Below are 27,580 nucleotides of genomic sequence, written 5' to 3' on the forward strand. Positions count from 1 at the left end.
ACCATAGTACCACCATGGTATTTTTGTAGTAAAATCATAGTAACCACAAAATTAAACATGGTTACCATTAACTACTATTAACAACATGTTACTGTAGTAACAGCAAGGTTAGTACATCAGAACTATATAGTTTCCACCAAAACACATGGTTACTACAATATTACTACAGTAAATCCATGGTTAATTTTATCTGGATCAAATCCTTCTCTCAACTCCCCAACCTTCACTGTGAACAAATCACTGCAAGGAATCTCTTATATTTATTACTATAAGTAATATTATAGGACATATTAAGAGTAGAGACATGGGGAAAACTATATCAAGGGGTGGGATACGAACCCAGATCTCCAGCATGACAACACATACACATACCACCATTACACCCTGAGCTACTACAGCTGTAATAGGGTTGCCGTTTGTCTTAAAATCCTTTGTTTCCATTGGACTATTGGAGCGCAAATAGTCACTTAGTTAACCAATCTCTTAATCCACTAACGGTCTAACCCGTTAACCAGTTTAATGTCTCTGCCCCAGCGCAAACAATTTAAATATGCGTCTTCATTTGATCAGCAGTTGACCTCAAATAAATATGTCATGGCTGTCTTGAGTTTGGTCTGAGCAGTGGTGGGCGGAGTTAGTGTAAACAGCCTCTGCCAACAAGATGGGCTATTTGCACACACTCCATTAATAAATATAAACAAAATTGTTGAGAGTTACTGTTATGATGATGATGATGATGATGAGGCTATTATTTGTAAAAGCAGTGGCACAATCCCAACGTGTGTAAAATTAAACAATAACTTTGACTTAATTTTAACCTTTTAAAAAAGGCTGGCAACTTTTGTTACCTGGTTGTTATGAGATTTTAATGACATAGACAGGTGCCGCATGATGCATGGCCAAAACGTTCAGCCCCAGGGCCCTGCGCTACCTTGCGGCCCTGAACATAGTGTGCATACAGTATTTGATACAAGTAGGCCTACTACGTTCAATTTCTAACACTACAACAAGACCTAATCATATCCTACAAGGCAAATAATAATGTGTTGTTTTTTTGTTTTTTTTATTTTTTGAGCTCACTAACGCCAATTAACCTGGCATTCACAATTTCAAAACATCCATACACTACGGCAAAACCTTTCCTGGGTCCAAAAATTTTTTTTTGGTGATAGCTGAGGTACACTGTCATCCACAAGTTACATAAATACATCGTATTGTATGTATTTTAATGTTATTTTAATGTTCTGTACATAGTATTTAAAGACACCTAATATAAAGTGTGACCAAATACTGTATATAAATTATAATATAAAAATGAGTTCCAATAGATTCCCCCTAATTGAAACTATAACCTTTCTGTTACTACTGGTTACTACAGAATAAAAATGACACATTTTAGTAAGGTGCAAACGTTTTGTGGTCTCCGCCGAGATATCGAGTGAAGGCTTGTTATGTCACACATTTGTTATATCCAGAGCTCTGGTTATTCTATCTTTGAAGCATGCTGATGTATGTTGCACAGGTACATTTGCTTCGGCGACCTGAAAATTAAAGTCTAACGCTGATGGAAAAATCATGTGAGCAAGATTTGTTGCTATGTTTTATTTATTTTACATTGAATTACGTTACACTGAATTATTCCTTCCCATGAAATTAAAGGATGTGTCACCATATCTGACCACTAATCCAACATTGTCCCTTGAGTCCCAGGCTTGTGCAGCAAAGTGCTTCTCTGGCTGAATCCTAAAACAGCCCTCCCTCCCAGCTGCCTGCCTGCCAATAATGTAGCACTTGTTCACCCCTACACTCCCATTAGCACTTCACCAACAGAGAAAAGAAGAGAGAGAAAGAGTGAAAAAAAAAAGGAGAAATGGGGCGAGGGTAATATTGAAATTAAATTTTTTCCCATTATTAAAGTATTGGTACTCAAGAGTAAGAGAGAGGGCGAGAAAGATCATGTAAGAATGTTCAATGTGGTTGAAAAACACGATGAGAAATTATAGGAGATCGAGAGGGAGTGTAAGAGACTGAGCATCAGACAGAGAGGAATTGAACATTAATCTGTCCTTCTGTTGTAGGAAGATACTCATCAATCAAGTAGTTCAACAATAGCATGCAAAATATTTTGTAAGAAAGCCAGTTGGAAAGCCAGAGCTACAGTAACCCGTGAGGTATGGCTGAGATTATTGTTCGCTGTTTTACTTGTCCAACCGCTAATATCTCTTGTTTCCTTTTTGTACAGACACATCTTGGTCAGGTGCTTGACACTGACAACAAGGCAGATTTGACCAAGCCGTTGTGTACCCCTAGTGACACAACAATCCTCAACCTTTACACAGCATAAAGCTTTCACATTTATTCAGATCTGTGCTCTATTCATATATTTGAATCTTTGATATTCATATTTCTGGATATGGATGAAAATCAGGATGTAATCGCATTCACATGATCAATGATGAACGGAGGTCCGATGATTACAGTTTTACTCCACTAACGAATAGGTTTTGGGTTGGGGTTTGTGTTAGGGTGTATATGCATATGTATGACTGTATTATATCATTTACAACTTAAAACAGCTTGCTTTTGGCACCACTCTCTGGATATTTCACCCAAAAAATGGAGCTCACACGTGCCCATACATTCCAAAAACATTTCCAGACACTGGGGGCAATGTTTCGAATTTTGGTAGGCACAGATCGATTCCAGCTGAAGAACTTTCAACCTACTATCACCAAATTCACAATGAGATCAGTCTGCAAGTATACACAGTACTGATTCACTTAAACATAGTTGATCACTTTCACTCAGTAAATGCTGCCATACAGAGCCTTTCATTAATGATGAGTGCCCTCTTTAGGTGTCTGGGTCTGGACCATCTGCACCTTTCACTTTTTGACAGAACAGATGCCCTTCTTGATGGTGTGACAGCAGGTTATAGATCACCTAAGTCTGCGTTAAGGTAATTTTCCTCTTTTAGGGTTGATGCAGAGTTTTTTAAAGACTTTTAAGACCTTTTTTCAGACCTGAACAAATAAAAATAATAAAGTATGTCCGTGCAGAACAAACCCACACAATCTAAAAATAAATCATGTATCACAGATTATTTTATAGGCTGGGTCACACATTCAACAACACCTTGTAACAACTTGTAACACTGCTTATCAGCAAAACAGGGTATCTTCAAGTATATACTCAAAACATGTTTTCCACATATACAGTATATACGTACATCATATTAAAATTGGTTTATGTACCAATATATCCAGTAGCGGATCCTGGCATAGGGAATATAGGCGGGCACCTAGGGGAGCAAAACTCTCTGGGGTGGCATGACAGGGTACCTGCCAGGCTGCACCCACACAGAGCTCACAAAATCACAATGGGAGAAAGGTGCCCTGAATTGTGCCGCCCCACCCCTGGCTCGCAAGAACGCAGATGGGAGAAAGGTGCCCCAAATTGTGCCACCCCACCCCGCACAGAGCTCGCAAGATTGCAATGGGAGATAGGTGCCCCAAATCGTGCCACCCTGTCCCCGCACAGCTTGCAAGATCGCGATGGGAGAAAGGTGCCCCGACAGGCTACTCAGCCTTAAAGGCTCTATATGGTTAAGATTATGGATGTTCATAATGTATTCTTACATTATGAACAAACATAAGTGTGACGAGGAGGAGGTCGTGGCCGGGCCATGATGGAGCATGGCCGGCACTGAATCAGCTGATCAGCGGGAGAATGAAATAAAGGGGTGGCCGGAGATGGCGGTTCGAGAGAGAGAGACGCACGCCGCCATGTTGCACGTTTATGTTGGTTTTATATTTACCATTAAAGTTTATGTTTACTGTTCAGCCAGTTCCCACCTCCTCCTTGCCCGTCCTTATACTGTTACAGTGGTGCTGAAACCCGGGAGGGAGGAGGGATGTGCTGTCGCAGAGTCCTCACCGCTGCCATCCGCCAGGGGAGCAGCCGCGGCCATCTGCCTGGGGACGGAGGAGTCGCTCAAGATCCCACACCCCATCTGCTCATCGCCAAGGGCGTCCCCCTGCGGTGACTTCACCGGCTCCGCCGCAGCCCACCCCTTCGGCCCGGCCCCGGCAAGGAGCACACCGCAGGAAGCAGACGCCACCCGTCTCGTGGCCGCCAAGAACCCGTGAAAGGCTTCAAAGAGCCCCTGAGACGGGTGACCCAGGGACGACGAAACCCGCTGCTCTCCCCCGGTCGAGGACCAGGAGGAGAATCTTTTTGTTACCTTTGCATTTAATTGTGCTGCATGCCTAAGTGGCTGCAGTACCCAAGAGTTCAGCAAGATAGGTTTCCTTGTTCCCTGGGTCACGTATCCGGTGTGCACAGCTGTCATCATGACCACCGTCCACCACTCTATTTGGCAGGGTTGGCGCTCCAGCGGCGTTCTTCCCGCCCCTGAGTGCCCAGCTGTGGCACAAATCCTCCCCCGATATGACAGTCTCCATGGGTCACGAGGACAGGCCTCTTCCTCCCCCGTCCCAGGCTGTTCCGGGGTGGTCACAAGGAGCCAGATAAGTACTTCGATGTCCCTGAACTCAGCATGGCCACGACATGGTGTAGCACCTCGAGCTCCGCCCCACCGCGAGGCCCCACCCGCCGGTACATCCGACGAGATTGTCCCTTTGGTCCCCCTCACACGGAGCTTGGATGTGTGGCTTGCACTTTGCAATCCATCGCGATAGCTGGTCCGGACCGTGTGACTCGGCTACGTGATTCAGTTCGTCAGGCGTCCGGCCAGGTTCAGCGGTATACACTTCACCTTGGTGAAGGACGAAAACGCAGCTACCTTGCGCGCGGAGATCGCCACCCTCCTACGGAAGGGTGCGATAGAACCTGTCCCTCCGGCCGAGATGAAGAAGGGGTTTTACAGCCCCTACTTCATCGTACCGAAAAAAGGCGGTGGGTTGTGGCCAATCATGGACCTGCGAGTACTGCACCGGGCTTTACACAGACTCCCGTTCAAGATGCTGATGCAAAAACGCATTCTGGCGAGTGTCCGGCATCAAGATTGGTTCGCAGTGGTAGACCTGAAGGATGTGTACTTCCACATCTCGATTCTACCTCAACACAGACCCTTCCTGCGGTTTGCATTCGAGGGTCAGGCGTATCAGTACAAGGTCCTCCCTTTCGGCCTGTCCTTGTCCCCTCGCATCTTCACGAAGGTCGCAGAGGCAGCTCTTGCCCCGTTAAGGGAAGTGGGCATTCGCATTCTCAACTATCTCGACGATTGGCTAATCCTAGCTCACTCTCAGCCGATTAGGGCTTTGGGTCAACTGGGAAAAGAGCAAACTCCTCCCGGTTCAGAGCATCTTTTTTCTCGGTTTGGAGTTGGACTCAGTCTCTTTGACAGCGCATCTCACGAACGAGCGCATACAGTCAGTGCTGGTCTGTTTGAAGGCGTTCAAACAGAAAACAGTGGTTCCACTGAAACTCTTTCAGAGGCTCCTGGGGCATATGGCATCCTCAGCGGTGGCCACCTCGCTCGGGTTGATGCATATGAGACCGCTTCAGCACTGGCTTCAGACTCGAGTCCCGAGATGGGCATGGCACCGCAGGACACGTCGCGTGGTCATCATGCCGGTCTGTCACCGTCTTTTCAGCCCTTGGACCGACCTCTCGTTTCTACGGGCAGGTGTTCCCCTAGAGCAGGTCTCCAGGTGCATCGTGGTCATGACAGATGCCTCCAAAACAGGCTGGGGCACTGTTGGCAATGGGCACGCAGCCGCCGGCTTATGGACGGGCCCGTGACTGCATTGGCACATCAACTGCCTCGAGTTGTTGGAAATTGTGCTCGCCCTGTGGAGGTTCCGGCCATTGATCCAGGTCAAGCACATGTTAGTTCGGACAGACAACACGGCAATGGTAGCATATGTCAACCGCCAAGGCGGTCTGTGTGCGGTCTTGTATGTCACAACTCGCCCGCCGTCTCCTCCTCTGGAGTCAGCAGCACTTCAAGTCGCTGCGAGCCACTCACATCCTGGGCGACCTCAACACTACAGTGGATGCGCTGTCATGGCAGGCTACCCTCAGGGGAGAGTGGAGACTCCACCCTCAGGTGGTCCAGCTGATCTGGAGTCAATTCAGACAGGCACATGTAGACCCGTTCGCCTCCCAAGAATCCTCCCACTGTCCACTCAGGTATGCCCTGACCGAGGCACTCCTTGGCATAGATGCGCTGGCACACAGCTGGCCTCATGGCCTATGCAAATATGCGTTTCTCCCAGTGAGCCTACTTGCACAGACTCTGTGCAAGGTCAGGGAGGATGAGGAGCAGGTCATCTTGGTAGCACCCTACTGGCCCACCCAGACGTGGTTCTCAGATCTCACGCTCCTCGTGACAGCCCCCGGCAAATTCCCCTGAGGAAGGACCTTCTTTCTCAGGGATGGGGTACCATCTGGCACCCATGACCAGACCTCTGAAATCTCCATGTCTGGCTCTTGGACGGGACATGGAAGACCTAAGCGGTCTACCACCTGCGGTGGTAGACACGATCACTCAGGCTAGGGCCCCCTCTACGAGGCGCCTGTATGCCTTTAAGTGGCTTCTGTTCGCTAAGTGGTGTTCTTCCCGACGGAAAGACCCCCAGAGATGCACAGTCAGATTGGTGCTTTCCTTCCTGCAGGAGAGGTTGGAAGGGCAGCTGTCTCCTTCCACCTTGAAGGTGTACGTTGCTGCTATAGCAGCACACCACGACACAGTGGACGGTAAGTCCTTAGGGAAGCACAACCTGATCATCAGGTTCCTGAGAGGCGCTAGGAGGCTGAATCCCTCCAGACCATGCCTCATCCCCTCTCTGTAGTCCTTCGGGGTCTACAGGGTGCTCCATTTGAGCCCCTGGAGTCATTTGAGCTTAAGGCTTTCTCTTTGAAGACTGCCCTCCTGACTGCACTCACTTCCATCAAGAGGTTAGGGGACCTGCAGGTGTTCTCTGTCAGCGAGTCATGCCTGGAGTTTGGTCCGGGCTACTCTCACGTGATCCTGAGACCCCGACCGGGCTATGTGCCCAAGGTTCCCACGACCCTGTTTAGGGATCAGATGGTGAACCTGCAAGCGCTGCCCCAGGAGGAGGCAGACCCAGCTTTGGCGTTGCTGTGTCCGGTGCATGCTTTACGCATCTATTTGGATCGCACGCAGAGCTTTAGAAGCTCCAAGCAGCTCTTTGTCTGCTTTGGTTGACAGCGGAAAGGAAGCGCTGTCTCCAAACAGAGGATTACCCACTGGGTCATCGACGCCATCGTGATGGCATATCACGCTCAGGATGTGCTGCCCCCTGTGGGGTTACGAGCCCACTCTACTAGAAATGTAGCGGCCTCCTGGGCCCTGACCAGTGGTGCCTCTTTGGCAGACATCTGCAGAACAACTGGCTGGGCAACACCCAACACCTTTGCGAGGTTCTATAATCTCCGGGTTGAGCCGGTTTCTTCCCGTGTGTTGTCAGGTCTGAACAGGTACGTTCCAGGACAGCTGGCCGGGTGTACCACTTGCGCATAGCGGCTTTCCCCTCCCATGAGGTGAAGACATGTGCTTTTGACTCCCAGTCCTGTTCACAAGTTGTGATCCCTGGATGAATTTCCTCCTTAGCCCTGTGGCAGATGAGTTTGCGGAGAAACTTGCTGCCGGCCCTGTACTGGGGTAGGTGCACTGGTTCCCCATAGGTGACCCCATGTGATATATCTTCCGCTAAATCGTTTCCCTGTTGTTCCCTCATGTATTCAGATAGAAGACAAAGGCAGGCCTAACACAAGTCGTAAAACCTAACTCAGCCCCCACATTCCATGTCGTAAATCTTACTAATAAAAATCGCGCCAAAATCAAACAAAGGGAGTCCAAAACAGACTACAAATCCATGAAGCCTTGCTCACTAAAGGATCGAACTCTCAACTCCTATTGGATGAGGCACACAACAGAACGTCCCTCAAACATGACATCATCAGGAGTTGAAATACCTCTGAAATGCTTCCAGAATTCGCTTCCAGCGACTTTGTTTGCAGTGTGAAGACACAGCTCTTTGCTGCTCTCAGGTGCAACCTCGTGGCACAAGGAAGTAACGTCCGACTTGAAACTGTGGCCATACAATCTCCATCTCGCTGGATGAGTTGAGATTACAACTGAACACTCTAACGGATCCGAAGGAGACCGCCGAGCAATTTGCATCTTCATCCGTTTGCCTACAGAAGTGAAGAGATTAAAGATTTCTCTTCCATCTTCAATCAAGTTGACATTTCTGAGTTCTCCGCCAGCCCGCCGAGAATCAACAGCCGTACCGCCCGCCGACAGAGCGAGGAAACAGCCTCCCGTCATCACCCGAGCCTCAAGGAACCGGGTCAGAGTTAAAGGACGGAGGAAAACACATTCTACCTGTGTCCTCATGCGATTCAAGTAAGAGGTTTACGTCTGGGCAGAGATAGAATATTATAGTGTGTTATTCTTGTGTTTCAAGGTTTTTGCTTGTACTGTTTACGGACCGCCATGTCCGCTCATTATTAATACTCAGGGTATTAATTATCACAAATTTGTTTTGTTGTATTGTGGTCCAACCAAATTGGATTGTTGTGCAATTTTGCCATCGCAGGTGAGACAGCAACTGAGTTCATCCATTAAAGAGTCAAATAACACGGGACTTTTACGAGCCCCGCTCGTAATAAACTGAGAGCTGCTTTCTCTCCCACTGTCGCGAAATTGGCTTTAGGGCTGTCACTTAATCATCTCTCTCTCTCTCTCTCTCTCTCTCTCTCTCGTACTAACCACACACACACTGTCACACACACACCTTAATTGTTATAGGATTATTTTTATTTCCATATCTAATCATATCACTGTTTAGTTTGTAGTTGTAAGTCGGAAGTTTACTGACTGTATTGTATTAATTATTAATTGATATTACTGTATAAATAAACTTTGTTTATATTACAAAGAGAAGTGTTTTGGTTTGTTTTGCATACGCCTGTGTCATGCTGACGGGATGTCAGTGCTCGGATTCAAACCTTCATTCATTGTTTTTTTTTCCCGAAAATCGATATTCTTCGGATGTCGATTTTCCTAAGAAAACAATCTAATATTGAGACTGTTTTACTATTTGGTTATTAGTCCCTGATTTCAGGGTGGTGCCCCGTCAATGTTAATCCTTATTAATATTCTATTGATTTTTGATAATTGATAATTATCTTTGATGATTGAATTTGAATGATCAATAAGCTAGTGTTAATTTTAATTAATGTTTCATCGATGTTAACAATTAACGATTATCTTTGATAATTGTTGATTTAAAGGATTTAAAAAAGCTAACATTGATTCTCATCAATGTTCTATTGATTTTAATAATTAATAATTATCTTTGATAATTATTAATTATTGCTAATAATCAAACTTGTTCCTAAACGTAGCACACTACATTTACTGGAGCCCCATATGAGGTTTTAATGAGTTAGATTCAATTGATTAATTTAAATATTAATTAATAACTACAGAAACAATTATTAATTATTTCTGATAGTATCACTGATCTAAACAACCAGTAAAGCCCGACACTGTAATGAGTCATTAATTAATATGGTAATTAATAAGAGAATTACTAGGAATTCTCACTTTAAATATTAATATAAATTTAATGAAATGTTATATTCAAATGAAATTTCACTTAAACCTTGATAAAAAAAAATATATATATATATCTTCACATGTATCACACTATAGTTAATGTATATTTTGACAATTTAAAGAATGTCTATTTTTTTTTATAAAAAAACAAAAAAAAACAAAAACAAAAAAACTGACATCATACATAACATTATATTTTTAAGTTAAAATGCCAGAAATATACAGTAGATCTTTTTACAGCTAAGAAGTTAACAATGAGCTACAATATGGTTTTTGATTAAAACAATTGGATTACGAATGTTTTATAAGCTTAAAACTCCACTAGGTCAAAACTGACCCACAAATGCAAAAGGTGTATGCAGAGTTTCAATGCAGTAGGAGGATTAAATGATAATTAAAACTTTTCTTATACCATTTAAGATATTAAAGACTTTTTATGACCTTACATTTTAGAAAACTGAATTTAAGGCATTTTAAGACATTTTAAGGACCCTCGGAAACCCTGTCTTCATGTGACATTCTGAATATTGGTAACAAAGATGAAGCATGGCCTATGGTATGAAATTGTCAAAAGAAAATTCACTGAACTAAACTTGACCTTAACTGAGAAGTGGTATTCAGAGTTGGAGAACTGTGTCACCTTGAGTAACAGAATAGAAAGGAAAAAAGCACAGAACTTGCATGCACAACAGGAGCCTGTTGCCTTGGCCTGTATTCATGGTGAGTGTGAAGTTTTTACAGAGCATGGATGAAGGTCTACTAAGGTTCCTCTGTCAGCTGGCTGAAATCATCATCTTACATCTCACATTTCTTGTGCTGTTCCACAGCATTTAGCAAAAAGCACAATTAGATATTTATGATTTCTAGGATGTTATGTCTGCTGCTGGGTAGCCTTAAGAGTAAGAAAGCTAGTTGTGTCCAGTTGACAGAAATTCTGTCTAATTCATGAGTAGGCAATGTGATATTAATGTGTACCATGGTAGATGCATACACAACTGATGGCACTCTGATTCTTTTCATCTCCATACTATTTTTTTCCACCACTGAAACGTAAGCAGAGAAGTTTGAGGCACATGTTTTTCTTTCTTTTTTTCTCAACCTGTCTAGTTTCCTTGAGTGACCTGGTATTAAACTCTTTTCAAAGTTCTCTAGTTCAGGTTAAAGGAGTTTTCAAACATTCACGTTATTATTTGCAAAATGTTACAATGAATTGCCATACATTGAAAATATGAAATAAAAGTACTCTGCGGTAAAATCATATTGACTGTTACTTACACAGCCTGTTGGTAATAGACAATAGCATACAGAAGCTTTGAGACATCCACATTTCTACAGTTACATTTTTCTACCCTACAAATCACTTTCCTTACTTTCAAAACTCTTGCCTTGATAAATGAGTTATAGTCAAACAAATAAGAAAGACTGAAAGAGTAACTTTGTGTCTTCAAACTAAGCAAATAATTTTTGAACTATCTGTCCTTGATCATCTCTATTACTATCTGAAAATGTGGAAAAGCCATTTTTGACCCTTTCACAAGTCTGTTCATTTTAATGGGTTCCATTAAAAGATGCCCGCAGTTTGTCAATTGATCAAAATTTCATTTAAAAAAAGCTGTGATATGGGCACATTTATTTTGCTGGCATTTTTCTCTAGTCTAAAAGTAGTTGAAAAAGGAAGATGTGTGCAAGCGTACTGTGTGTTTGAGTTTGTGATTTTCAGAATGCCAGATTGAAATATGTGTGTCCACTTAGACATAGATTGAGATCAGTATTGTGCTGTGCAATTTGTTTAACTGCTGTTACTGTATGCCAGGAGTACATGCAATCAGGGCCAGCCCGTGGATTTGTGGGGCCCTAGGCAAAATCATGAAAATGGGCCCCACCGGAGTAAATAACTTTCTTAACTTTAAAACATCCATAGAACTACAGCAAATGGATATGTGTTTTTTTTTTCTTTTTTTTTTTTTTTAAGAGAAAGCACTAAAAAAATAAGCACTTTACAGCACTTTATTTACTGCATGTTTAATTTACTTACTTAAAATGAAAGCAACACAATTCTAGAACATTTAGTCGAAACTTTATTTCTTGTTGAACTTTTGGGACTACATGAACACTTTTTGTGGTGTTATTGTAGCGTTGATGAGACTGGGCAGGGGATTTCCATTTACAAGCATGCTATACACGGGACTCAATAGGGAGAGTCGATTTTAAAATAAAGTGCTCTTTTATGTGTTTTTGTGCAAAATGTAAAACATAAAGGGGGACACTTGATAGTGTTTAATGTTTTGTTCTTTTGAGATTTAGAAGAGTTTGTGTTATGTTGGAGTTTTGGGGGTTACCATAATGGTGAAAAGTGGAGCTTGTGCTAACAATGAGGACAGGTAACTGTAGCATGTATTTAGCATGCTAACATTCACTTTCTCTAGTTAATACATTAATAAAGTTACATTTACATGTCAAATTTTGTTGGGTTTACCTAATTGAACTAGGTTCTTTCTACACAAAATATTTGTGTTGAGATTACATAGAAATTTTAAGTTAAGAACACTCATTTCAAACATGTGAAGTCACCATTCACGATTGAATAAAGTTCAGTCAAAGATGAATTTTTAAAAAAACTCTCGCAGCCCACTGCAGTGAAACTGGCTTATTTGCAGAAGAGAGCTATTTCAAATGTTAGACAAAGAGAGAAACACAAGTTGATTGGCTACACGATTACATGTTAAAGGATCATGTCAAAATCAAGGTTACATCATCCATGCCGATTAGCTTTACATGTCACAAGTGAGCGAGCCAATTGGCTAACAGATAACAAGTTCAAAGAACATGTCAGTGTGCGCCACATTAAGTTGCATGAGTTGCATGTCTGAACTTTAGTCATTTCAGTCATGTCAAGTCTCAGAAAGATTTAACATGTTAATGTGGGGATTAAATATTGATAGGATATTGGTCTTTGGACAAGATCTGCTATGCTGCTGCTGCTGCAGAGCAAGTACGGAGACATGCTACTGCTAGAACATACACAGACATACTCAGTAAATCATGTGGACATGCTGCTGCACAATCAGACAGAATGCAAGGCATGCTGCATCGAGCATATAGGGCATGCTGCTGCACAAATACTTACAGTCCCCCCAATCAAGCAGATCTATCGCCAAGACTTGTGTGCTGCTGCTGCTCTGAAGAGCAGTGTGCACATTGTGTATGCTAGCTAGGTGTGCCTTGGCCACTGGCTGAATGGCATAATGCTAATGAACTACATTTATTTGTGTGCTAAGGAATGCTTGTCCAAAAGGCTTAAACAGCTAGTGACCTCATAATGTGTAACTGGACCTGGAAAGTACAGACCTTATTTAACTGTGATTTAGCCTAGCTATGTGTGGATTAATTTAAACTAATGACCTTAACAATGTGTGCCAGGCCAGATTTGGCTATAGCTTACCTTTTTAAAGCTATGTGTCAAGGACAAAAGCAGAGCTAACTGTGCAAGCTGATAGAAGAAAAAAATTTTTTCAGAGTAAACGTTCGTAGCGTACTGCAGTGAAACCGGCTTAACTGAATTATTTAAATGTTAGACAAAGAGAGAGAGACACAAGTTGATTGGCTACCTGATTACTTGTCAAAGGACCAATCAGCTTACACCATGCGAGCCGATTGGCTTAACATGTCACATGTGAGCAAGCCGATTGGCTAGCAGATAATAAGTTCAAAGAACATATCAGCTTTCGCCATATAGAGTTACATGGCTGAATTTCAGTCTTTAAATGCATTAGGTATCATAATATAACGATGAGCAATATAATTTTACAGCATTTATTAATCTTGGTTAATGCTAATTTATAAAAATAAATTTGTTCATGTTGGTTCATATTGCAATTATTAATGTTAAAAATGCAATAGTATACACTCACTGAGCACTTTCTTGGGAACACCTGTACACCTACTTATTTATGCGATTATCTAATCAGTCAAACTTGTGGCAGCAGTGCAATGCATAAAATCATTCAGATATGGGTCAGGAGCTTCAGTTAATGTATACATCAACCATCAGAATGGGGAAAAATATGATCTCAGTGATTTTGACCGTGGCATGATTGTTGGTTCCAGATTGGCTGGTTTTAGTATTTCTGTAACTGCTGATCTCCTGGGATTTTCTCACACAACAGTCTCCAGAGTTTATTCAGAATGGTGCTAAATACAAAAAATATCCAGTGAGTGGCAGTTCTGTGGACGGAAATGCCTTGTTGATGAAAGAGGTCAAAGGAGAATGGGCAGACTGGTTCTAGCTGACAGAAAGGCTACGGTAACTCAGATAACTGCACTGTACAGTTGTAGTGAGCAGAATAGCATCTCAGAATGAACAACAGATGACCACGTCAGGCACTTTATTAGGACCATAGTGCTTTTATTCCATACTATGAAAATGAATGGTGTCTGAGCCTTTACAGCACACTCTCATAATGATACGTCACTATAGAGACTTTTGGCTGCACCACCAAACATCACCATTTGTCTGTATTTTAAATGTCACTTTGATGCCATACTCCTCTTTATCTGAGGATTTTAATACTTTACCCAAGTATTCCCAAACTGCACTCATTTAAACATTAAAAATTTCCACCTCAAGAAGCGTTACAACAGCTGTGATATATCAAGTGATATCAAGTGACATTGGCTCTTGCGTGCCATGTGACAGATTTTGACTTGCAATTTTTTTTTGTCCAATTTTTAATGAGAAGAAACTGTCTTCACAGATTTTACTTTATTAAAATCTTCAGTTTCACTCTGTTCCCCACACAGATCTTATGGTTTTAGGAGACTTTAAATGCAGCATTTTAAATGAGTCTGTACTTCTATATTCTTCTGTATTTTAAATTGTTGGTTGGATAAATTGTTGTTATATTATTGGTTAGATTTAGGTGCAAGGGTGGGGTTAGGTGTTCAAAAATATACAAATGTATGTAATGTAAATACAATTATTCTGATTACATTTACCTGCCTGTTACATATTTTATATCACTGACAAGTGGTTAGGTTTAGAAATGGGGTTGGGTTAGAATATTTAAAATATGGATATGATAGTATAATGTAACTGCACAGTATAATAAAACATATTATGGTGAAAAGAACAATAAATCTGAAGATTGCCATGCTTATGATGGAATCCACTAAACTGAGGTGAGAACAGCATTGGATGTTTTCATAATACAGGCAAAAAGTCGCTACGGTGACATCTTCATCGTAAGACTTCACTGGCCTCCAGGTTTTGAAAAACATGAGGGCAAGTAAATGATGACAGAATTTTTATTTATGGGTGAACTATCTCTTGAAGTTGGAGAGAATGTACTCACTGCCTTAACAGAGTGGATGGAGACCTAGACCAGTGTTTCACCGACCCCATTTACATGCACTTAAGAAAACGGTTTATTTCGGGGTTTTGCAGAAATGGCATTCTGAAACGCCATGTAAACGAGAACACTGGTTTCCTTACGCCACTTAAGGGATTAAGAGAAAGTAGTTTAACACACCTAGGTTTCTCCCGGAGAACGCAGCTTACCGGCCATGTAAACACACAAGCAGCGTTCTCACAGGTTTTTTTAAGAGTGCACATGTGTGTGAACAGACCGGGGTAACACATGTTATCAGATGAAGCCCAACAAGAAGCAGACAGACTTCAACATTTCCCGGAGTACAGTAGGGAAAGCACATACACAATGAACTATACTCATTTACTATAAACACCAGTGTAAATTATTGACTGTCCCCTACCTCCGCGTATATGCGCTCATACATTGAGGGAATCCAGGAGTTTTAGATAAAGGTCAATTACTGCGCAATTCTGCTGCAGGTCGCAACAGAAAGTTAAGGAAACAAACACAGCAACAACTGTGGAATATATGTAAATAATGTGAAGAAACAGAGAGTAAAATAGCAAAGTCTTTCTCAGATGCCATGTTTGTTATTTACACAAGCGCCACAGGATATTATGTTGCTATGTAGAACACTGCTTTCTAACCAAGCTGCATGTATACATGAGTTAAGAGTATGCTGCTTATACAGTATATGTAAACAGGAATGCAGCTTTCTCACAATAAGCTGCGTTTTCGCTATAAGCTGCTTTCTGGCATCCATGTAAACGCACTCAATGTGCAGGGCTCTTTACTAGCTTTAAATTAGCACACTTAAGCTTGGGATATGAGAGAGTTAGCACCCTGCTGTGAGCTCCTTAATCATCCAAAATAACAGACACCATGAGAAAAATTATTTTGACATGATGTGGAGAGATGAAAAAGAGGGCCATTAATAAATAAATAGACATGACTAATCTCTCGATGAGAAGACTGAGGTGCGCAGGACTTTGAAGCATTTCTAGCGTGTGCATGCCAAGGTTGAGTCTAGGACATTATGAAACATGACTATGAAATGTTCTACAGTCACACAAGTTTCATAATGTGTCTTGACTATCTTTGTCTTAATGTCAAAATATTAGATTCATTTTCACTTATGCCATTATAAATCCACACAACCAGCAATGTTTGAATGTAGATTGGTGCTAGGTTCAGCCTTATGGACACTTGGGACTGCATATTGAGAGATGACTTAATGAATCTCTTAGGCAAAGAACATGAAAGGTGTTTATTAATGAAGGGATGCTTCAAAATTGCTTCAGTAGAATGTATGTGTGAATCACAAGGTGTTCTGTTGGCTGAGGCTCTTTTAAATGATTAGGGAAACCATCATTTGCCATTTGTTTAGTCTTTGCAATGTTGTCTCTTGCAGTGTTCTTCTCTCTCTCTCTCTCTCTCTCTCTCTCTCTCTCTCTGTGTGTCTCTCTCTCTTCACAGAAAGGACACATCATGGTATTTATTTGCACAGAAGAGGCTCAGATTACTACCATTTGTTCTCAGCATGGTGAAACTAAAACAGCAGGTCCCCACTCAAAGCCTTGCATCAGCATCATTCAATCTCTCTCTCTCTCTCTCTCTTTTCCTTCATCGTTCCCTCTCTCTCATTCCCTCTTCTCTGTTGTTCTTTCTCTTAGTTTATCAAAACCTCACTCAAATTGCTTTCCGTGCTTCCCACCTCAAATAGCAATGTTCCTCTCCTATTCGCAGGAGCTGTATTCCCAAACATAACAATATTCATTAGCTTATGAAGTCTTATTTTTACTCTGTTAATTTTTGTTCATTATCATGTATCAATTTATTTTATCACATCAAAAACAAAAGGAACAGCTGGGGAAAACGCATAGGGAGACATCACTAATTAGAGGATACCTGTTGCTGAAATTGGATAAGTCCCACTGTGATTTCAACCCAGAAACACAGTCACCACCACCCTCTCCCTGTCCTCCCTACTGCGTCCATCTGGAGAATGGCTGGGGAGAACAGACAAGTATGAGGAGCTTCCGTTTACAGAGGAATATTTAGTTGATTTCCTTTTTTCATTTCAGTCATCTTCAGACCATCCAAGCAATGGGCTGGTGGATGAAAAAGTGAGAGAGACAGAAAGAGAGGATAGGGAAGTGGGCCAGCTCTTGAGAGCAGAACTGTGAGAGGCTCCTGGTTGTTTATGTCTCATTCAGACTACTGTGCCTAGAAGAGTCCTTTTAGAATCCTTTTAGAAGATGGTGCTTGTGCTGCCATTGGCTCCTCTGGTGGCTAAGTCTCAGCAGTCAGAGGTCACTGGAATAAATTTACTGAAATAGGGGTGTTGCCGTCAGATGTGATGACTTTGTTGTCAACATTAAAGAAGATTAGTGCTGTTTAAATGTTGAAAACAGCATGGCAGAACAGCCATCCATTTTCATTAGCCGACAACCTTCAAGCCCCAACTCATCCGTACCCTTAATTCAGGATTAGGTTTACTCTGTTAAAGTTTCAGTAACTGATTCTACATATGATCAGCTCCTCTCAACATGTTCCCACTGAGTCAAGAACTTCTGAATCAAGAACTGTAATCTTCAACTGCTACATTCTCCCTAGAAAAGTATTTTTAAGCCGTGAGCTGTCATCATAAATGCTCTTCTGGTGAGTATTGACCATGCCTTGTCGAAGGTCATAATGTTCTTGTGACAGAATGTGGCAGGATTTGTAAAATCACAGACTGTCAAACACATTATTTTCATGATTTCCTCTGTGACCTCGTTACAAACCACCCGGCTCAAGGCAGAGTAACATGAAGGGGAGGCCAAATGTGGATACAATTTAACATAAAATATAAATGCTCTCAGGTAATTCAGAACATCTGCTTCTAAACTCCACCCTGGAAGAGACAACGCCACCTGGTGGACAAAAATAGCATCAACTCCCAGGTCCGTAACACCTCTCAACTGTCCTTCTTATATAACTTGAATTCATGGGCTTCACCAAAATTGTTTAGGGTATGCACACTTTCTGTGTTGTGTTTTATCATGAAGGAACAAAAAGCCACATGCAAAGTTCACATCCAGACTGATTGCACTTTGAATTTGGGGATAATAGGTCAACATTTCTGGTGCTGAAATTGATTTGTGCTTACCGAAATTGGATTTGCTGCCCCCCAGTGGCTTTAGCTTGGAAGGTTTGTTGAATTTATGTGCACATGTTAGTCTCACGTAGCCAGACATATTACTACGGCAAAGGTCTGGGCTCTATAGCAGCTTCAATTGGTCAAGAACCACCCATAAAGAAAGGAAAAGCCATTTTACTGACATGTTAAGCAACCAATCACAGTCAGTTTTGTCATTACAGGGTGTTTAGGGGTGGGGTTATCCAATATGTACCATACAATAATAAAAAACTGACATGGAAAAGAAATAATTTTTATTATGGCGCACAAATTGCATAGAAAACACACAGGAAACTAGCAGAAAACGTATAGAAAGTCTAAGTAAAGCACAGAAAAGCTCATTACAGAGAATTTCACAGACATAAGTGAACAGAGCAGAAAATGCTGCTCTGCTCGTTTATATCCGCTTTCTGATATGTGCCTCAAACAAAACTCTGAAAATCTTTAAACGATTTGATGTTACTAACATGGCAAACTTGGTCAGATTCTGTGATTATTTTGTCCTTAAACGCGCTCATTGTATCAGTGTGGAACCTTGTAAACACAACTCGTCTTCAAGTCCGGTGCGTGTCTACTCTCGGAAGTTTCATCAAACCAGCCAATCAGATTTGCACTGGGTTGATCGAGAAAAAGTTTTCCAGTTTTGTGTGCTATATGCATCAGATGTAGAGCACAGACTGTGTACCCATGGGCATGCCATCTGAGGCTGAGACTAGGTACAAGTGAGCTTCAATTTCCAGGTGATAGAGTGGTGCCAAAATTATTTGTATTTTGTTGTAAATTATATAATATAGTCAAAAGGAATGCATATTTTATTAACCCCCAAACCCCAATTCTAAACCTAACCATTAGTGAATAAAATTTTGTATTTTAGAGCAAAAATGTAATACAAAAATGCTCTGAATCATGCTCACCATTGTTTATGTGAAAGCAATAACTTCCTGGTTCCCATGGGACCAGAACCCGTGTTTCTGAGGTTGCTTTCTTCAGTAGCATTAGAGGGAAATTATGCAAACAATTATAATGGGGAATGGTGCTTGTCAGTGGGGGTATTTACACTTGGTCACTTCATTTTTACTGATTGGATTGCTATCCGATTAAATAAGCACATTCCATTTACACTTGACCAAGTCAAGTTAATTTATAGAGCACATTAAAAAACGTCTTGGTTACTGATGTAACCTCTGTTCCCTGATGGAGGGAACGAGATGTTGTGTCGATGTCGTGACACTAGGGGTTCGATCTTGAGATCCCCAATCACCTTTTCTTAAAATAGAAAAGGCCAATGAAAACTGGCGAGTGGAATTTGCATGCCACTCTCCGCCCCAGACATACAGGTATAAAATAGCAGCGAGCGCTCAAACATGTCGTGACCTTCCAGCAAGTTAGGTAAGGTGTCTCCCTAGTCCCGTTAAGGGAGAAGAAGGCACTTACACAAGTAGGCTACCGGCGGTGCCTTTCTTAATTTGCTGTTAAGCAATCTCCCGCCGAGCACTTTCTAGAATAGCGCTGGGAAGTGCTCTTCCCTCTCCAGGAAGGAGAGCACTACGGAGACCACATCCTGCCGGAGGGAGGTTAACATGTGGAGCATACCTCACATGGACTTACCAACAGGGAAGTACACATATGGAATGATACCACAGGAGGACCCTACCTACAGAGAGGGTACACAGCACAGTGGCTGAGACAGAGAAAGCTCTGAAGAGAGGAAACACAGGTTTCACCTAAGGGGGAAACCAAACAGTGGAAACTCATCATATGGGATTACCAAAGGGGACTCACCATGTATGGAGCACCGAGCCCAAGCACACAGGCTCACCTGAAAAGGGGAAAACCATGAACACTGGGCCTGGTGGCGTTACTCCTCCGCCGAGTTCATCACCGGACAGTGCTAAAGAATTAAAGAGGCGTCCGGAGTTCACCGGTACAGGGAACTGTTGTGGACAAAAAGCGCACATTATCACCTTTGAAAAAGGGGAAAGGCACAATGCAAGCAGTACACCCAACTGGCCGCCCGGTCTACCTGCTGTTAACGCGTAACATTCGGGTCGAAACCGGGTCTATGCGTAGGCGTAGCCCAACCAGCAGCTCTACATATGTCTGCTAGAGAGGCCCCCCTTGCCAGTGCCCAGGAGGACGCAACACCTCTAGTGGAGTGTGCCCGGACCTCCAAGGGGCACGGCAAGTCCTGAGACTGGTATGCGAGAGGAATGGCATCCACAATCCAATGGGCCAACCTCTGCTTGGAGACAGCTTTCCCCTTCTGCTGTCCTCCAAAACAGACAAAGAGCTGCTCCGAGCGTCTAAAGCTCTGCGTGCGGTCCAGATAGAGGCGCAGGGCACGAACTGGACACAGCAACGCCAAGGCTGGGTCTTCCTGTCCCGAAAAGGAGTGGTGGGAACTTTGGGCACGTAACCAGGCCGGGGTCTCAAGATCACGTGAGAGTGTGCTGGCCCGAATTCCAGGCATTCGCTGGTAACAGAGAGCACCTGCAGGTCCCCCACCCTCTTGATGGAAGTGAGTGCCACCAGGAGGGCCGTCTTCAGAGACAGAGTGCTGAGCTCGGCCTGCTCCAGCGGCTCAAACGGGGCTCTCTGTAGGGCAGGTAGGACCACAGAGAGATCCCAAGAGGGGATCAGGCGCGGTCTAGGAGGATTCAATCTCCTCGTGCCTTTGAGGAACCTGTTGATCAGGTTGTGATGTCGTGAGGAACTGCTGTCCAGTGTATCATGGTGAGCTGCTATGGCAGCCACGTACACTTTCAGGGTAGAGGGAGACAGCCATCTCTCCAGCCCTTCCTGAAAAAAAAAACAGCACAGACCCAACGGTGCATCTCTGTGGGCCTTCCCCATGGGAAGAACACCAGTTAGTGAAAAAATGCTGCTTCAAGGCATACAGCCGCCTTGTAGAAGGGGCCCTGGCCTGAGTGATCGTGTCTACCACTGCTGGCGGAAGACCTGCTAGATATTCCGCATCCCGTCCAGGAGTCAGATGAGGAGATTCCAGAGGTCTGGCCGCGGGTGCTGGAGCGTGCCTTTCCCCTGAGGCAGGACCTTCTCACTCAGGGGCATGTGCCAGGGAGGTGCCAATGTCAGGAGCATCAGATCCGAGAACCAAGTCCGGTTGGGCCAGTACAGCGCAACGAACAGGACCTGCTGTTCGTCCTCCCTGACTTTGCACAGAGTCTGGAAATGCATACTTGCATAGCCCCCCGAAGCCAGCTGTGCGCCAAGGCATCCATGCCGAGGGGGGCCTCGGACAGGGAGTACCACAGGGGGCAGTGAGAGGAATCTTGGGAGGCAAACAGGTCTTGCCATGCCAGGCCAGGTCTGACCAAGGGCATTTCTACAGGAAATAAGGGAAATTATTTCACTGGCGCCGCTACCTTCTACCTGAAGGTCTTCAGGCTGGTCAGAACTAACTGAGCACATTCGGTCATGAGACGTGCCCTGAGAGCGACCGTGTCCAACTCCATACTGAGAAAAGAGATGCTCTGGACAGGGGAGCGCTTGCTCTTCTCCCAGTTGACCTGAAGACCGAGTCGGTTGAGGTGCTGAAGACGCCATCTCAGCGTCCGACTCATCCTGTGCTCTACCACCCGTGGGTGGGTGCTCAGAAGATTCATCCGCTTCCGATAGCAGAAGCCCACCCTCCGATGCCACGACCAAAAGCTCATCTTCGTCACGAGCCATGAACAACACATTAAACCCGCTCTGAGGCAGACCGCCTGCATCGCTCAAAAGCTCGTCAAGACAGAACGAGCATGCTGGGGGATGGGAGGTCTGCGGGGGCTGAGCCGGCGGAAACGCTCCCATGTCCACATCCAGATCGCCCGCGGTGCTTGCCGACCCGGCTGACTGAGCGTCAGCCCAGGACGGACCGGGTTGGGGAGCAGCCGCAGTGGCTCCTTGCTTCATGAAGTAGGAAGTGAGCTGCGACCACAACGTTCTCATGGGCATGTTCTCGCAATGAGAACGTAACCCTTCCACGAAAGCCGCCTCGGTGTGCTGGTGCCCCAGACACTCGAGGCAGATTTCATGGGTATCCGGAGGGGAGAGATAACAGCCACATCCAGTAGCGCAAACACAGAAGGACATCTTTAAAAAGATGCCAAGCATTTGCGCGAGCTCTTTTAGAAGGAAATATACTCTTTCTAATATACTCTTTTAGCACCTGCAGACTCAGGCTGCCAAAGTGCCCAGGGGAAACACAACAATCAATCGTGTGAGGGTGACCGCTGATATGCGCCGTAAGATTCCAGCAGCATAGCAGAGAGTGAGAGGATGAACACACATGCATTCGGCTCTGAAGAAAAAATCTGAATGAGTGATGCACGCCATCTCTTTTTATACCCGTATGTCCAGGGTGGAGAGTGGCATGCAAACTCCAGTCGCCAATTTTCATTGGCCTTTCTATTTTAAGCAAAGGTGATTAGGGCTCTCAAGATCGAACCCCTAGTGTCACTACATCGACACAATGTCGAGTGAGTGACAGACAGGGAACAACAGAAGTTGACCCAAAGTGCTTTACAGATCACACAAATAAATAAATAATGACAGTGATATAAACACAGGTTGATTTAAAGTTAAATATAAAACATAATAAAATAAATAAAAACCTTTAAATACAGCATCGTGTATTTATCCATTTCAAACTATTCAATGATCTATTCAAAAGCTACAGAATAAAAAAAATATTTTTTAAAGAAGATTTAAAAATGGCTAGTGATGAAGCTGACCTCACATGGAAAGGGAGACAATTCCATAGATTAGGACCGATCACAGAAAAGGCACGATCACCCTTAGATCTATAGCGGCAACGAGGAACCCTCAATAAAAGTTAATCAGAAGACCTGAGCGCTCTGGTAGGGGAGTAAGGGAGGAGAAGGTCACTGATATATTGGGGTGTGAGACCAGATAGTGCCTTGTAGACATAAATCTGAATTTTTAAATCCACCCTGAATTTCACAGGAAGCTAGTGTAGTGTAGTGTAGTGTAGAGAGATTGCTAAAACCAGGAAAATGTGATCTCTCTTTCTTGACCCTGTTAAAAGTCTAGCTGCCACGTTTTGAACTAGCTGTAGGCAGGAAAGCGCAGTTTGGGGGAGACCGATGTACAATGAGTTACAATAGTCTAACCTTGATGAAATAAGTGAGTGGATTACAATTTCCAAGTCTTTATTGGAAAGAAAAAAAATATATTTTAGGCATAGAGCTCAGGTGGAAAAAGCTACCCTTGACAACAGCACTGATCTGCTTATTGAAAAGTAACGAGAAGTCTAAAATCACTCCAAGACTCCTTACATGATCTTGTACATTTGACATCAGAGGTCCTAACTGGGCAAACAGGCCAGGTAAGGAGGACTAAAATCAGAACTTCTGTTTTGCTTTTATTTATTTAATTGTAAAAATTTGCCAGCCAATGTTTGATATCTTTGAAGCAATTTAGGGCATTCTCAAATGAACAATTCTTGTCTATCCTCACTGGGAAATAAAATTGTGAATCATCAGCATAACAGTGATAAGAAATGCTGTACATCTGAGAAATAGAGCTCAGAGGAAGCTTATACAGTGAAAATTACAAGGGTCCTAAATTCGACCCTTGAGGGACACCACATTGTAATTGAGCTGACGTAGAAGAAAAAATACCTAAATTAACAGAGAAGGTCCTTTCTTTTAGATAGGAGTAAAACCACAAGAGGGCCATACCCAGGATGCCACCCATACACTCAAGACGATTGAGAAGAATATTATGGTCGATAGTGTTGAACGCTGCACTGATATCTAATATAACTAAGACAACAGGTGAACCTGAATCCATGGAGAGTAAAATATCATTGGTGACCTTCAACAATGCAGGTTCAGTGCTGTGCAAGTGTCTGAAACCAGACTGAAATGTATCTAAAATGTTAACTGTATTTAGATAGGAGTAGAGTTGCAAATAAATAACTCTCTCCAAGATATTAGAAATAAAAGACAGTTTGGAGATTGGTCTGTAATTGTTGTGTATTGCCGGATGCAAAAAATAAAAATAAAACAATTTAACAAAGGATGTAGAATTGCATGTTTAAAACTTCTTGGAACAACTCCACTTGCTAATGAGCTGTTAATTATAGCTTTCAAAATGGAACTGATAGTCATGAAAACTTCAAGAAGGCACGGAGAAAGAATATCCAGCTTGTAACTGGAACACTTCATGTTAGGCCTTGTTCAGACTGCCACTAAAAATCAGATTTTTTGCATATCCAGATTGTATCCAGCAAAAAACCACATGAAATCTGATTTTTTCCAAATCTGATTCAAACCACATCGGGAGGTGGTTTCAAATGTGATTGAAATCTGATTTTGTTAGATGCGTCTCAGTCCGGACGCTCTGGCTGCTCAAATCGGATTTCAAATGGTCTTTTGCATCACTCTTAATGCGACACACAATGATGACGTAAAAAATTGGTGACCGCAGCACGGAACATCACAATATTTACCAGTCTCCTCCATCGCTGAGTTTTTCTTATGCGACGGAGGAGTTCTGCACAGCGACTGGACAGGACGCTTATTTGGAGAGCGAGATGATGCACCTCCATTTTTCCCGCATCTGTTTTGAAAGCATCATCATGTGGGTACGCCTATGTCGTTACCAAAGCAACCCATGCAGATAGGTTGGTTATGTCTGAACATGCAAATCTGATTTGATCACTTGTAATTAATAGTCTGAAAAGATCTGATTTGAGAAAAATAAGTTGGGTTTAAAACAGAATCAATTGTTTTGAACAATACCTTTGGTCGATTTGCGTTATCAGAGATTAATGTAAAGAAAAACTTGGCTTTCGCTTGCTTTACACCTCTCTGATAGTTAAACACTCCTTTAAAATATCATAAGAGACCTGAAGCTTGTCTTGTTTCCACTTGCACTCAGCTTTTCTGCACTCGTGTCTGAGAGCGTGGGTGACGTCATTTAGCCAAGGCTGTGAAACACTTAATTCTCCTTGGCTTAAGCGGAGTGACATTATCAAGTGTAAATGTACAAGATTTATTAAAAGCTTCAACCAATGATTCAGTGTTGGGTCCAGCTAAGACATCATCTGTGAAATGAGTTAGATAAAATTCTGAAAACAGATTGGCAGTAGATGAGTAAATGGACCGGGAGTGACGTAAAGGCTGAGAAAAAGTAGGGAGAGGACAAGTAGATACAGACTCAAAAATTACTGAATACAGGTCAGAAATGCCAATATCTAAGACCTCTAAGCAGATACTGAAAGACCATAAGATAACACAAGATCCAGCGTATGACCCATATTGTGAGTAGGACCAGTGACATGTCATGCAAAATGTAAAGACTCAGTGAGGAAGATAAATTCATTTACCAGAGGTTTTGTTGGACAGCATATGTGAATGTTAAAATCCCAAGAATCAGGAGTCTATCACAACAAGGCCAGTCCAGAGAGAAGTTGATGGATGAAGTTCTTATTAAATCTGGGAGGTCTGTACACAAGTGCACAGAAAGCAGAACCCAAGATGTCAATCTTTAATAATTGGACCTCAAAACAGGAATACATGTCCATAGGCAGCGTCCTGCATTTAAAAGTTTTTCTACAAACAGTGGCAATGCCACCTCCTCACCCTGAAATCCATGGGGAATATAAAAAGTCACAGCCTGGCAGTGTTAGATCCCCCAGGGCCATTTGTTTGCCAGGATTCAGCCAGGCCTCAGTGATGAATAAAAGGTCCAATGATTGTGACTGTGATATAAAAAAGTCATTCAGAATAAAAGATTTGTTTGATACTGATCATGAATTAATGAGGGCCATCTTAATAGTGCTGACATCTGTGTTTTGCGGTGAACTAAAAGATGTACATTTCAGCAAGCTGAGATTATCAGAATTGACACGCCGCTTCATATCACTTTCACTGGTCAGAGGGCGATGGCGTGAAGACCAGATGGCCGGTATGTGATGGTTGTCAGAGAAATCAGTCTGTAATATGCAGGGATGTTGGCATGACCCTCGAAGGACATACCGGGGGCGACGCGCGATTCCAAGTGCAGCGCAATAATTGTATACTCCGTCTGACAGGCGGGCCGAGGAATTCAAATGCCGTAAATCCAGAGATGAGTAAAATAAACCCATGTTGGAAAAAAGATGATTGTGTGAACCTGAAACTGACGAGGGCCAACAGCAAAACTCCAACAGGCCACGATGGGCAACAGAAGGCAGAACATCCTCAATTAATCCACCAGCAGGACCTAAATTCAAAGTCCATGCCCTCCAGCCCCACTGGACATGGACGATGGACAGGGAATCAAACAGCCTATTTAAGACTGCACATAGCAGTCCCGGCGAAGACCATCGGTGAGTACAGCGGTGTTTATTTCCTTTGAGATAATCCAGTCAAATTTCCTGAGGTGTAGCGTAGATTTCAAAACAAACTAAAAAGTCAATAGTCCCTAAGATTGTCCATAAAAGAGAACCATAAAACTCAATTTCCTGAGGTCGCTCCAGCAAAAGGCCACTAAGCATCTATAAACATTGAAAAGAAGCCGGAGAGCAGTGGCAGACAAACACGGCAGCATTTACTCTACCGGAAGTCGCAATATCAGCGAAACACATAATCATTAAACACATAAATGTATCTCCGCTAAACAGATATAAATCTGATCTTCAATTCCCATGCTATATGCAAGTTCACTTCTATGATTTTGCTAATGCCAGGCAGAGAATTTTAAAAGATGTGATTTATTATTTGATTCCAAGGGACTTTGCCTCACGCAATGGTGTCTGTGTTTATGCGCGCTGTGTATTTTCCCCTCGGGAATTGTCGTCAGAGAGTGATTTATTCATTTTGCGTTGGCCGCGCATGTGCATTGCGCAACCTCTGTTCGTTGGTTACGTGAAAACCGCATAGGCGCTGTACAGGAAACAGAAATGATTAGTTCACCTTTCAACTCTTTTGGTCTGAGTCATTCATTCTTTTGTCACATGACAACCTATACGCTATGCATTGCTCACACAGGAAACAAAAATGATTAGTTCACCTCTCGAGTCATCTGGTCTGAGTCGTTCGTTCTTTTGTCACATGACAGCCGTATACACTATGCACATACGGCTGTCACAATATGGCTGTCATGTGACAAAAGAATGAATGACTCGGACCAGATGACTCGAGAGGTGAACTAATAATTTCTGTTTCCTGTGTATGTGTGCATAGCGTATACGGCTGTCACATGACAAAAGAACGAACGACTCAGACCAAAAGAGTTGAAAGGTGAACTAATCATTCTGTTTGTCATAATTTGTCCTTGGCTGCATTATAATTTTTTTCCTTATTGGTACTATAATCAACGTTTGCGTAAGTAGACATGTTGGGGGGATTTGGCTATTGAAAATGTAACATTTTAATTTAATTCTGCTCAAATTAACGA

Source organism: Myxocyprinus asiaticus, chromosome 2 (assembly GCF_019703515.2).
Source record: "Myxocyprinus asiaticus isolate MX2 ecotype Aquarium Trade chromosome 2, UBuf_Myxa_2, whole genome shotgun sequence".
Taxonomy (NCBI): domain Eukaryota; kingdom Metazoa; phylum Chordata; class Actinopteri; order Cypriniformes; family Catostomidae; genus Myxocyprinus; species Myxocyprinus asiaticus.